We start from the raw sequence: 14,155 nt of genomic DNA, 5'->3' as shown, positions 1-14,155 counted from the left end.
TCTGATGAAATTTTTACAGGAGAGTCCTGTTTTATGGTTTGGATGAAGATTACTGATGACATAGGTTTGGCCTTGTCATTTTTTTGTCAAGCGGCTGATGGTAACATAGTTTCCTCTGCAGTCCCAGATGTTTTACACTAAATGGTCAAAGAAACAAGAGACTTCACTTAAGCTACTATCCTTCCGTCTACTTTCACCTTTGAAGCTCTCCATGGAGCATGGCAGGGAGACACATACTAGGCATCTGCTTGACTGTCAGTTAAATGATAAATATCAGTCAGGATGGACTGGTTTATACTGTCAAAAACAAACAAACTCTAAATGCTGGTAGCTTAACACATCAAAAGTATACATCTTGCTCCTGGTCTATGTCCAGTGTGGGCTGACAGGGAGTCCGCTCACCACAGTTGCTCAGGGAGCTGGGATATTAAAGCTTTATGTCAGCCTATGCTTCCCAGAGCATTGTATTCAACAGAAGTGAGAGGGAATATGGCTAAGCCGTCATTGGCTTTTTTTTTTTTTTTAACATCTTTATTGGGGTATAATTGCTTTACAGTGGTGTGTTAGTTTCTGCTTTATAACAAAGTGAATCAGTTATACATATACATATGTTCCCATATCGTCATTGGCTTTTAAAGGATCTACTGGGAGAATATACATGTCACTTCCCCGCAAACTTCATTGTTCAAAGAAAGACTTAATTTCAAAATATGGTGCGGAACTGCAGTTCAACCTTGAGCCTGGAAGGTGGAAAGCTGTAAATACTTGTTGAACATCTCTAATAAGTGCCATGTAATATCTTGTGTCCCATTTGGTTGTTGCATGTTTTGCTTGATAATACAAAAAACTAGCCAGAAACATTTTGAAACATTTCACATCATATATTTTCACAGCTGTAAAATTTCTTAAAGTAAATGACAAGTGCCATTTCATGGGAAGATCGAATACCATGTAAGATTACAGTATTCCCCTGATCCCACCCAAAACCAACCTATCCCAGCACTGCCCAACCCATTTCAGTCACATTGTGCCTTTGGGGCCATTCATAGAGACAGAGAACACGAGAGGCAGAGAAGGTTTCAGGGAAGAAACAAATTCAGTTTTTGCAAAGTTGAATGCTAGCTGCCTATGAAGCATCTGAGTAGAAATGTGAATAGGTAACAAGGCATGTGGGCTTGAATCTCAGGGGAGAAATCTGGGTTAGAAATATGTATTTAAGCATCACCAGTAATTGAACAATGTAAGTTAATATTCTTATTTCTTTCCCCTCAGCCAGACTTTGAGTGTTACCATTTCTCCTCGGGCCTCATAGTAGATTCAGAAAGTTCCCTCTTAAAGGAACACTCTTAGTTTTATATTCCAGGTCATAAAACTTACAATTCTTTACTTCTTTTGCATAAATGATAGGTGGAAAGCTGAAATGTTATTACACTGAGATGACAGTGGACTCTTAGGTGACATCAGGTAACAAGCGAAAGTGTTGTCTGAGTGCCCAATTAAGAAAATTTCCAGGATAAGTTTTTTATTTGTAGAATATTTTTTAAAATATTTGTTCAAGTAATACGGAGGATAAACAAGGATATAATTATTATAAATGTGGCTTGTTTAATAAAACTGCTATTTAAGAACCAATAATATACTGACACTAATAAGGGGATTTATGTCCCTCAAATATTTGTCTCAATATGTCCTTCTTTGAAGCAATTTAACTCTCACCGTCTTTAGAAGTCTCCATTCAAATATTTTTACTTTGCTAGGTTTTACTTCTTGGCTATATACTCAGGCATATAGGCCTCTTTGGGAAACATCAGTACTCACAGTGTGGGGGGTGGGGGGTGGGGGGTGGGGTGTGTGTGTGTGTGTGTGTGTGTGTGTGTGTATCATCAGACCTCACATCTTTTATATTTCACCAATAAATATTCTATAAATCAATGCAAGAAGTTCTTGGAGAAAGAGGGGTAAATCAAAGATAAAGGTGGAGCAATACTCATGCTCTGAACTTCATTATCTTTGGTAATTATGTCTACTATTTTGAGGGAAGAGAAAAATAATTAATCTCTGTTTGACTATTCTTTATGCATCCTGTCTTCTCTAATAATATTCTCTTACCAATTTATATTCCTCCCTCTTAAATATTTAAAAGCCTTCTAATTTTCCATCCACTGTGTACCTAGGCAGATGTAGCATGTTTAATTAAAGGATGTGCCTTTACCTAGAGTTGATAATACGTTTTTTTAACCACTTCAGAAAAATCTTGCAATAACAAGTTATTATAAAATGCTAAATTGAGTTTCAAATTTAAACAAGGTATCTGGGGTTATATTTATTACTGTAGTAAAGCAGTTCCAGGAGTATCTGTGGTTTTACTTCTCCACTTTATAGTATCTGAATTTCCAAAATAGATTTGTGAGCATTTATAGAAACTCAGAAAAAGAGATACTGAAACCATAAAAAGTTCTAGAGATTTTCAAGTCCAAAAAGTATACTTTTTTTTCAAAATGTGAAGACATAAAACCACAGGGAAATATAGTGACATAAGGAAAGTCGTAAGTTACTGAAGGACAGAGTTTGTACACTTTACTCTCTAATCAATGGTTTTTCCATAATTGTATTCTGCATGTATTTAATTAGTCACAAAATATTTTCCTATAAAAATATATTTAACATTTAATAGGACTTTCTATTTTATCTCAATAATTAAAATTTCTTATCAAAAAACCTCTTTCATTGTTAAATTTTTTCTTCTTCTGTTATCAACTATTTAGATTATAATCTTTTGTCAGCTAATAAGACACTCAAATGTACTGTCATCATAAATAAACTTTTCCATTTTGCCCACAGGGGGTCATGAGAGAATTTGTTAAGGTGAGTTTGAAAATCAAGATATGCTGTGCTTGTCACATACTCTTATTCTGCCTCTCAAGTAAATCAATAGGGAAAATAATGAGGTTAGTTTGCCATGTCTTTGTTCTTTCTAAGTTTATACTCGCTACTGAAGATGCCACTTACTCTTCTAAGTACTACAGGCTATTTGGCTAAACATCCATTCTAAGACATTTTTTTTTCAGTGATGAACATGAAGTTTTCATATCATTTCTGGGATCCACATTTTCTTTCTTAAAACAAAAGCAAAGACAAAACAAAGCAAAACAAAACAAAACAAAAACTGGGGTGCTTTCATATCTCTGGACTGATTTATAAGTGGGCCATGTGGTTTGCCAGAAACAAATTTTCTCAGCTTTTATGTGTCTGACGAAGTATTTTGTCTTTATTTTTGAAGGATATTTTCTCTGGACATAGTACTATCAGTTGACAGGGGTTTTTTGCTTTGTTTTGTTTTGTTTTGTTTTTGCGGTACGCGGGCCTCTCACTGCTGTGGCCTCTCCCATTGCGGAGCACAGGCTCGGGACGCGCAGGCTCAGCGGCCAAGGCTCACGGGCCCAGCCGCTCCGTGGCATGTGGGATCTTCCCGGACCGGGGCACGAACCCATGTCCCCTGCCTCGGCAACCACTGTGCCACCAGGGAAGCCCGTTTTTTTTTTTTTCTTTTCTTTTTCTTTCATCACTTTAATAATGTTGTTCCATTGTCTTATGACTTGCATTTCTGACAGAAAATTTGCAATAACTCTGTTTTCTTTTTTCCTCTGGCAGTCTTTAATAGCTTTTTCTTCATCATTGATTTTCAGAAATTGTACTATGGTTTACCATGTTGTAATTTTCTGTCTATTATGTTTGAATATTTAGACATTCTACTTGAATTTTCTGTTTCTTTGAAGATCCTGCATTTGTGTGTTTAGAGCTTCCATCAAATTTGGAAATGTTTATCAATAAATTCTTTATACATTTTTGATGACCCTCCTAATTCAAACTTACTTGTTAGACTGATATTTCCCCACCGATTACTGAGTCTTTGTTCAGCTTTTTTCTTTCACTACTTCGTTTTGGTAGGTCTATCTTTGAGCTTATTGATTTTGTTCTCTGCACTGTCTGCTATAAAGCTCATCCAGTGATATTTTCTTTTTTCTTTTTTTTTGCTTTAAATACTGTCTGTTTGATCACCAGAAGTACTTGCCTTTTTTTTTTAACATCTTTATTGGAGTATAACTGCTTTACAATGTTGTGTTAGTTTCTGCTATATAACAAAGTGAATCAGCTATACATGTATATACATCCCCATATCTCCTCCCTCTTGTGTCTCCCTCCCATCCTCCCTATCCCATGCCACTAGATGGTCACAAAGCACCGAGCTGATCTCCCTGTGCTATGCGGCTGCTTCCCACTAGCTATCTATTTTACATTTGGTGGTGTATACATGTCCATGCCACTCTCTCACTTCGTCCCAGCTTACCCTTCCCCAACCCTGTGTCCTTAAGTCCATTCTCTACATATGTGTCTTTATTCTTGTCCTGCCCCTAGGTTCATCAGAACCATTTTTTGTCAGATTCCATATATATGTTTACCATATGGTATTTGTTTTTCTCTTTCTGACTTACATCACTCTGTACGACAGACTCTAGGTCCATCCACCTCACTACAAATAACTCAGTTTCATTTCTTTTTATGGCTGAGTAATATTCCATTGTATATATGTGCCACATCTTCTTTATCCATTCATCTGTCAATGGACACTTAGGTTATTTCCAGGTCCTGGCTATTGTAAATAGAGCTGCAATGAACATTTTGGTACCTGACTCTTTTTGAATTATGGTTTTCTCAGGGTATATGCCCAGTAGTGGGATTGCTGGGTCGTATGGTAGTTCTATTTTTAGTTCTTTAAAGAACCTCCATAAGTTCTCTATAGTGGCTGTATCAATTTACATTCCCACCAGCAAGAGGGTTCCCTTTTTTCCACACCCTCTCCAGCATTTATTGCTTGTAGATTTTTTTTTTTTTTTCAGTATGCAGGCCTCTCACTGTTGTGGCCTCTCCCGTCACGGAGCACAGGCTCCGGACGTGCAGTCCCAGCAGCCATGGCTCACGGGCCCAGCCGCTCTGCGGCATGTGGGATCTTCCCGGATCGGGGCACGGACCCGCGTCCCCTGCAACAGCAGGCGGACTCTCAACCACTGCGCCACCAGGGAAGCCCTGTTTGTAGATTTTTGGATGATGGCCATTCTGACTGGTATGAGATGACACCTCACTGCAGTTTTGATTTGCATTTCTCTAATGATTAGTGATGTTCAGCATCCTTTCATGTGTTTGTTGGCAATCTGTACGTCTTCTTTGGAGAAATGTCTACTTAGGTCTTCTACCCATTTTTGGATTGGGTTGGTTGTTTTTTGATATTGAGCTGCATGAGCTGCTTGTATATTTTGGAGATTAATTCTCTGTCAGTTGCTTCGTTGGCAAATATTTTCTCCCATTCTGAGGGTTGTCTTTTGGTCTTCTTTATGGTTTCCTTTGCTGTGCAAAACCTTTGAAGTTTCATTAGGTCCCATTTGTTTATTTTGTTTTTATTTCCATTTCTCTAGGAGGTGGGTCAAAAAGGATCTTGCTGTAATGTATGTCATAGAGTGTTTGGCCTATTTTTCCTCTAAGAGTTTGATGGTGTCTGGCCTTACATTCAGGTCTTTAATCCATTTTGAGTTTATTTTTGTGTATGGTGTTAGGGAGTGTTCTAATTTCATTCTTTTACATGTAGCTGTCCAGTTTTCCCAGCACTACTTATTGAAGAGGCTGTCTTTTCTCCATTGTATATTCTTGCCTCCTTTATCAAAGATAAGGTAACCATATGTGTGTGGGTTTATCTCTGGGCTTTCTATCCTGTTCCATTGATCTATATGTCTGTTTTTGTGCCGGTATCATACTGTCTTGATTCCTGTAGCTCTGTAGTACAGTCTGAAGTCTGGGAGCCTGATTCGTCCAGCTCTGTTTTTTTCTCAAGATTTCTTTGGCTATTCGCGGTCTTTTGTGTTTCTATACAAATTGTGAAATTTTTTGTTCTAGTTCTGTGAAAAATGCCATTGGTAGTTTAATAAGGATTGCACTGAATCTGTATATTGCTTTGGGTAGTATAGTCATTTTCACAATGTTGATTCTTCCAATCCAAGAACATGGTATATCTCTCCATCTGTTTGTATCATCTTTAATTTCTTTTATCAGCATCTTATAGTTTTCTGCATACAGGTGTTTTGTCTCCTAGGTAAGTTTATTCTTACGTATTTTATTCTTTTTGTTGCAATGGTAAATGGGAGTGTTTTTTGTCTGTTGGAAGATTTTTAATCACAGTTTCAATTTCAGTGCTTGTGATTGGTCTGTTTATATTTTCTATTTCTTCCTGGTTGTCTTGGGAGGTTGTGGTTTTCTAAGAATTTGTCCATTTCTTCCAGGTTGTCCATTTCATTGGCATATAGTTGCTTGTAGTAATCTCTCATGATCCTTTGTATTTCTGTAGGGTCAGTTGTTACTTCCCCTTTTTCATTTCTAATTCTGTTGATTTCAGTCTTCTCCCTTTTTTTTCTTGATGAGTCTGGCTAATGGGTTTATCAATTTTGTTTATCTTCTCAAAGAAACAGCTTTTAGTGTTATTGATCTTTGCTACTGTTTCCTTCATTTCTTTTTCATTTATTTCTGATCTGATCTTTATAATTTCTTTCCTTCTGCTAATTTTGGGGTTGTTTTGTTTTTCTTTCTCTAATTGCTTTAGGTGTAAGGTTAGGTTGTTTATTTGAGATTTTTCTTGTTCTTGAGGTAGGACTATATTGCTATAAACTTCCCTCCTAGAACTGCTTTGCTGCATCCAACAGGTTTTGGGCCATCACGATTTCATCACCATTTGTTTCCGTCTCTGCAGCTTGTTTAGGTGGTGCTCTCAATCCCCTCTCTTTGCACACCCCGAAACAATGGTCCCTTGCCTCTTAGGCAGGTCCAGACTTTTTCCCGGACTCCCTCCCGGCTAGCTGTGGTGCACTAGCCCCCTTCAGGCTGTGTTCATGCAGCCAACCCCAGTGCTCTCCCTGGGACCTGACCTCTGATGCCTGAGCCTCAGAGCCCAGCCCCCACCCGCCCCAGCGGGTGAGCCTCCGCACCCCTGTTGCTGCGCTCTCCTCCGTGGCTCTGAAGCTCCCCACACCCCCTCCCCACCCCTGCTCTGAGTCACTACCAGTGAAGGGGATTCCTACTGTGTGGAAGCTTTTCCTCCTTCACAGCTCCCTCCTAGAGGTGCAGGTCCCATCCCTATTCTTTTGTCTCTGTTTTTTCTTTTGCCCTATCCAGGTACATGGGGAGTTTCTTGACCTTTGGTAAGTCTGAGGTCTTCTGCCGGCATTCAGTAGGTGTTCTGTAGGAGTTGTTCCACATGTAGATGTATTTTTTATCTATTTGTGGGGAGGAAGGTGATCTCCACGTCTTACTCCTCTGCCATCTTGAAGGTCCTCTCCTTGCCTCTTTTTTACACCTTCTACTTCTCTACTTGTTATGTTCATGTCTTCCTTTAATTCCTAATGGTATTTATATAACATTTTAAAAGTTTTTGTCTGCTACGTTCTTTTCCTCTCCTTTTTGAGTCTATTTCTATTGACTGTATTTTCTCCTAACTATGCGTCACATTTTCCTCTTTATGTCTGTTTTCTTTTTTTTTTTTTTTTTTTGCAGTACGCGGGCCTCTCACTGTTGTGGCCTCTCCCATTGTGGAGCACAGGCTCCAGACACGCAGGCTCAGCAGCTATGGCTTACAGGCCTAGCCGCTCCGCGGCATGTGGGATATTCCCAGACCGGGGCACGAACCTGTGTCCCCTGCCTCAGCAGACGGACTCTCAACCACTGCGCCACCAGCGAAGCCCTGGTTATTTTTTATTTGATGCCTGACTTGTTATGTTGTTGAGTGTCTGGATTTTATTGTTTTCTTTATAGTAAGTGGAATTTTGTTTTGGCTGGCAATTATGTTACCTGAAAATTAGCTTAATATTTTCAAGGTTTGTTTGGAATGATCTCTAGGAGCTTTTAATCCATAGCTATAAGCCATACTTCTAAGGCTGTACTCTTCCAAGTTCTACTAAATGCCATGGTGTTCCAGTGGAATTTTCTACTCTGGATAAACTTGAATGTGTCCCAGCCCTGTGTGAGCTCCAGGAATTGTTAAGATTTTAGTCTCTGACATTCTTTGCCTGGCTTCCTGGATTTCACTCGAGGCACAATTATTCTTTTGCAACAGACTCGAGGGGACCCCATGCAGATTTCTGGAACTCTTCTTCTGCATAGCTGTCTGTTTTGCTGTAATCAGCTTTGAAAATTCTCACTGACTTACTTTCCTAAAATCAGAACTTTGTTTTCTCAACTCAGCAAGTATCTAGAGCTCTGCTTGGGTTCCCCCTCTCTGCACCACCAGACACAAAAGTGACTCTATGCAGAAATCTGGTTCAAGCATAGACTACCTCTGTGTCTCTCCTCTCTTGAGGATCACAGACCTATGTTGCCAGTTGTCAAATATCAAAAATAGTCCAGGTTTTTAGTTGTTTATGGTAGAAAGACAAGACGTACTACTTTCTTCATCACGGCACAGATATCATAAATATCTTTATTTTTTCACACAATATCAACCTATGCACTACCCAGAGCTTTAACAATGCAAAACTTCTTAAAAGAGTGCCCCACATCATTTATGGAATTTTCCATCAAGCTGTTGGCTCCACATGTACATTTTTGATCTTCCCAGAAGGTATCAATAAATGATTTTCAGACAACAAACAAGACTTATTCTATACTCACATGGGCCACAATCAATTTACTGACTGGGATATTGACTAGATACAGTCATGCCACCAGAAAAAACAACCAAGTTTAAACATGTAAGGAAATGACAACTGTATCAATGTCTGACCTACAGATGTTTTAAAATAGCCTCAATTATAAGTTGCATACTCATTTCTTAAGGGTGAAGATATGAAATATCAATCTTCAAACTGATAAAACATTATTTAGATAAAGATCACAGAGCAACGTCATATGAGTGTTAAATTTCCAGGGCATAGTACAAATGAGCAAAGATTTAGTGTCCCAGTTATATGCTCTCTGAGGAAGAGCCTCTTCCTGCCTTGGAATGAGGAACTGACTTTTTTGTTTGTTTTATTTTGAGTAGAGCAGAGAGGGTTGGAGAGGAAATAAGAATGTAACAGAGGCCAGTAGGAGCCCACATTAAAAGAGACTTCCTTCTCTAACCTTGTTTCATACAACCCTCTTCTGAACTGGCCATGAAATTTCAGAAAACTCTCTAAGTCTAAATACTAGGATATATTGTTTAGGTGATGAATATTGGACTGAAGACAGGAGAGAAAAATGGGAGGGCAGTGAATAAAGAGAAACAGAAAGAGAGAAAATCAAAGACATTTGTAGGTCAAAACATAAAGCATCAGTGGAAATTGGTGTCACAGAAACTTTTAAAGATGTGAATATGTATTTATATTTCTTTCAAATATGCAGTTTTGCAAAAGCAACCATGAAAGGCCTAAGATGTAACAGTTGATATGTTATCAAATAAATGTTCACTTCTTGAAATTACTATGGTTTTCCCTTGTCCACTAATGTCTACCCAATGTCCTAGTAATGGCGCCATTGATTTAAACAGCTGGCATTGTAGAGTGTAGCTACCATCTATTGTTGCTTTATATCATTTGTCCAGCAGTTATCTTTGTCAATCATTAAATTAGTAATATAAACAATACAAGCTTTTAATAAAGGAAATGTCACCAGAATTTGTAGCAAGTGTAAGGAGAAACACTGGGAAATAAAATGTAAGAACAAACAAAAGGGAAGACAGTGAAGAAAATGAGAAGTAAAATAAACTTTAAGCCTCTATGAAATGAGCAGTCTCTTCAGTATAAAAGAAGTTGCAATCGAAAACCTGCCTTTGAAGTTCTTACATAAACAACAACAAATTAAAAAATAAAATTATACAAAAAATAACCAGAAAAAAGCACACATGTAATCAATATCTAGCAATATATGTTATGACTAAGGACAGCACCTCAACAAATGTATATTGTAGGTTTGCTGGATGCTCTCCAGTTGACTGTCTAGATTCATTCTCTGCCATGCACTAGCTGGGCTCCCTTTTCTGTCTGACTTCCAGCTGGAACTGGCTAAAAAACTGGCATTGGAAGATGGCAGTGTGGGAGGAGAGGGCTATAGTTTTCTTCCTTCCCTGCATCAGCCAGGCAGTAGCTGTAACCCTCCATGACTACAGGTCCACCTGAGCAGCTCCTCTGCCACAGTTCAGCTCTCACTGGCTCTTGGAGTATTGATTCCTTACCGGTCCCATCAACTTCAGTAGCAATAATAGCTCCTGGCTACTGCTAGTCTCAGAATTTTACTCCTTACCCACAATTCTGTAAGTAGACCCTAGACCCTTCATTAAAGTCTCTTACTTTGAACCATCTGTGGTAAGTTTTGTTTCCTACCAGGAATGTTAATGATACAACGGGTATTTGTTATATCCATCAGGAAGGGTACAAGTCGTGTTTTCCACTGTCAACAATAAATACACAAATACAGTTGCATGTGTGTGTATATAAACATAAACACTTCACTGTAGCTTACCTAAGGAAATACAGATTGATTCACAGATATTAAGAAAGTCCAGTTGATACGGAATGTTGGTATAGAAATACATACATGTTTCCAAGAGGCACTGAGTTGCTGTTTCTGGGATGGATGTCAAGAAGGCCAGCCAGGTACTTGTTCTAGTCCCAGTATTTACTCACCACAATGATTTTAAGAGAACCATAAAATCATAGCAGTGGATTTTAGTGTATGGGAGTTTATTGAGAATGGAAGAGTTATGACTCTCTTATATTCTTGAATTCCCTTTATGCTGATTTTCTTAAGTGTTCATTTGAACACCACCAGTGATAAGAATAAACTAGCTCCTAAAGCAGGCCATTACAGTTTTGATCAGTTTTAGCCATCAGACACTTTTCCCTCCTGTTCATAGAAATATTTCTCCTTGTTACTTCCCCCACTGGTCCCAGTTTTACTCTTCAGTGTCATTCTCAATATGTCTCACCTCATCTTTCAGACCACATGATCACCTTTCAGATACCGGAATACAGTTATTATGATCTTACTGAATTGCCTCTTTTCCACTAATTTTTCAACAGCTTGCCAAACTCCTCCCTAGTTTTATGATCAGACAGCACCTAAAATTAATTTATTTCTATTTCCCCAACTCTTCTGTCTCCCTGAGAAGATTCTATTAATTATAACTTGTTCATTTGCAACACTTTTGCACAGTCTTACCTCTGCAGTTTCCCAAATTGCATCACCCCACTGTCTTCTGGGACATGCTTTGAAACATGTCCGAGAAGAAACATGTTTTGAAACAAACATGTTTCAAAACATATTTCAAGAAACAACTTCCTGTGTTTCTGCACAAGCTACTCATTCACCTCCATATTACAGCCGTCAGTCTGCAGACACACAGATGGCTGGAAATCAAATTTTGCCTAATTTGACATCAATTTACCTACACTTCACTATAATCACACTTTATGCATCCAGACAGGATTATATCCAGGTCCATGTAGAAATGGGGAGAAGTGTTTGGTCTTGTACTTTTTAATTTCACCATAGCTTTATAAAAGGGGATACATTTTCTCCCAATAATTGATCCATAATCAATATTGTGCCAGGCTCAGGTACCAATCAGGATTTGACAGGCGGGATTTCCCACTTCGTCACATAACAGGTTCTGACTCTAACAGTCTTTGGAACCAGTTTCCAAATAGTATCAGCATCAATGGCTTTGTTCTAATACACAAAGCCTGGAACAAAACTTGTCCTGTTATAGGAGATATTCATTGCAAGGATTTATTAAAAATATTTATTATCTCCTACATGCTAGGGTCTCTGTTGGATCTGAGCACACAGAGGGGATTGAGGACCTGTTCCTTGGTCTGTTGGGCCCTTCTCTTCCCTTAAGTACCTGGGCTTATACTCTGTCCTATTCCAGCAGAAGGAGTTGCAATATTAAGACAAAAATATACCCATAACTCCTATAATGTCTTTATTCTTTTACAAGCAAAGGAAAGAAAAGATGACAAAATATATGAAGGAATACTGAGAGTACCAGTGTCATGAATCATAAGCACTGAGTTACATTTCAAGCTATAAATTGTCACTATGATTTTTTGTTTGTTAGTTTTTCTGATATTTTTATAGTTCTAAGCCGCAGTGAGATAGCCTCTCGTCTATTACAGGCCTTACCTAATATTACGTTTTAAAGCATGACAGCTTTAGCTACACCTAAAATGAGACAACATGGTATCATAAAAAGAGGGCTGGCCTGAAAGCCACGGGTTCTAACCCTAGCTCCATTTCTAACAGTACGTGAACTTGAATGGTTCTTATCATGTTCTAGACCTTCAATTTCTCTCCTGTAAGCAAAAGGCTGGAATTTGATGGTCTCAAGTCTCCTTATACCCCGAATTTTCTGATTACATTAGTTTGTTTTGAAAAGCTGGAGAAGGAAACAGAAAAAGCCAGCTAGCCCAGTTGTAGAGGGAGTTGAATGCTGGCACAGGAATTCAGGACTGTATATGAAAATGTGTGATTACAGTACAATCATTATGATTCATCAAGACAGTAATTCCCTTGTTGGTTACACATACACACTCTCCTCCCCTTCCCACTCACAACTTCTACTTCCTGGTTTAAGAACAATCTAAAAGTAGGAAAAGGATGTGGGTGGAGTGGGAAGAAGGGAGGAAAGTGAGCAGGAAACGTTCTCTATTTGGAAGAGATTTTGGAAGCTCTTTTTCATGCTCATTTATACCACCTACGGTGCTTTTATTCTTCCTTGCTGAATGTTTGATTATCCTAACCAAACAGAAAGTAATAAGTCAAAATAGTTATCCTCTCTCCTTTTCAAGCATAATAAGCTCAGTTAGAACATTTCCATACATACACAAATGATGACTTAATTCACTGAATAAAATTAAAAGGAATCAAAAGTCTCAATCATGCCAACAAGAGACAAAATTCCATAATAAGGCAACTCAGTTTCTATGCCTATGGGTGAGAGAGAAATGACCAAAATTGACCTTTGAAAGCAATTTTCCACTTTTTGTTCTCTGATATAGTGAGTCTACTCTCATAGTAATCAAATAGCTTAACAGCAAAGCTTGTAGGCTTTATAACATAAACTATTCAGCTCAGGGACTCTCTAGATGAGGGTATTTGGCTTTGGCATGATCTGGTTCACAGCAGGAAAATCTCTGGACTTGTAGTTCTCACGTATTTGTGGGAAGCTCATGACAAAAAGGAGGTGGGATTTAGCTGAACTTTCTGAGGACTTCAAAATTAAATGTGACTTCTCAGCAAAGGAAACCATAAACAAGACCAAAAGACAACCCTCAGAATGGGAGAAAATATTTGCAAATGAAGCAACCGACAAAGGATTAATCTCCAAAATTTACAAGCAGCTCATGCAGCTCAATAACAAAAAAACAAACAACCCAATCCAAAAATGGGCAGAAGACCTAAATAGACATTTCTCCAAAGAAGATATACAGACTGCCAACAAACACATGAAAGAATGCTCAACATCATTAATCATTAGAGAAATGGAAATCAAAACTACAATGAGGTATCATCTCACACCAGTCAGAATAGCCATCATCAAAAAATCTAGAAACAATAAATGCTGGGAACACTCTTGCACTGCTGGTGGGAATGTGAATTGGTTCAGCCACTATGGAGAACAGTATAGAGGTTCCTTAAAAAACTACAAATAGAAATACCATATGACCCAGCAATCCCACTACTGGGCATATACCGAGAAAACCAAAATTCAAAAGGAGTCATGTACCAAAATGTTCATTGCAGCTCTATTTACAATAGCCCGGAGATGGAAACAACCTAAGTGCCCATCATCGGATGAATGGATAAAGAAGATGTGGCACATATATACAATGAAATATTACTCAGCCATAAAAAGAAACGAAATTGAGCTATTTGTAATGAGGTGGATAGACCTAGAGTCTGTCATACAGAGTGAAGTAAGTCAGAAAGAAAAAGACAAATACCGTATGCTAACACATATATATGGAATTTAAGAAAAAAAATGTCATGAAGAACCTAGGGGTAAGGCAGGAATAAAGACGCAGACCTCCTAGAGAACGGACTTGAGGTTATGGGGAGGGGGAAGGGTGAGCTGTGACAG

This window comes from Leucopleurus acutus, assembly GCF_964270905.1.
Source record: "Leucopleurus acutus genome assembly, chromosome: 9".
Classification (NCBI taxonomy): Eukaryota; Metazoa; Chordata; class Mammalia; order Artiodactyla; family Delphinidae; genus Leucopleurus; species Leucopleurus acutus.
Note: the sequence above shows the minus strand (reverse complement) of the source record.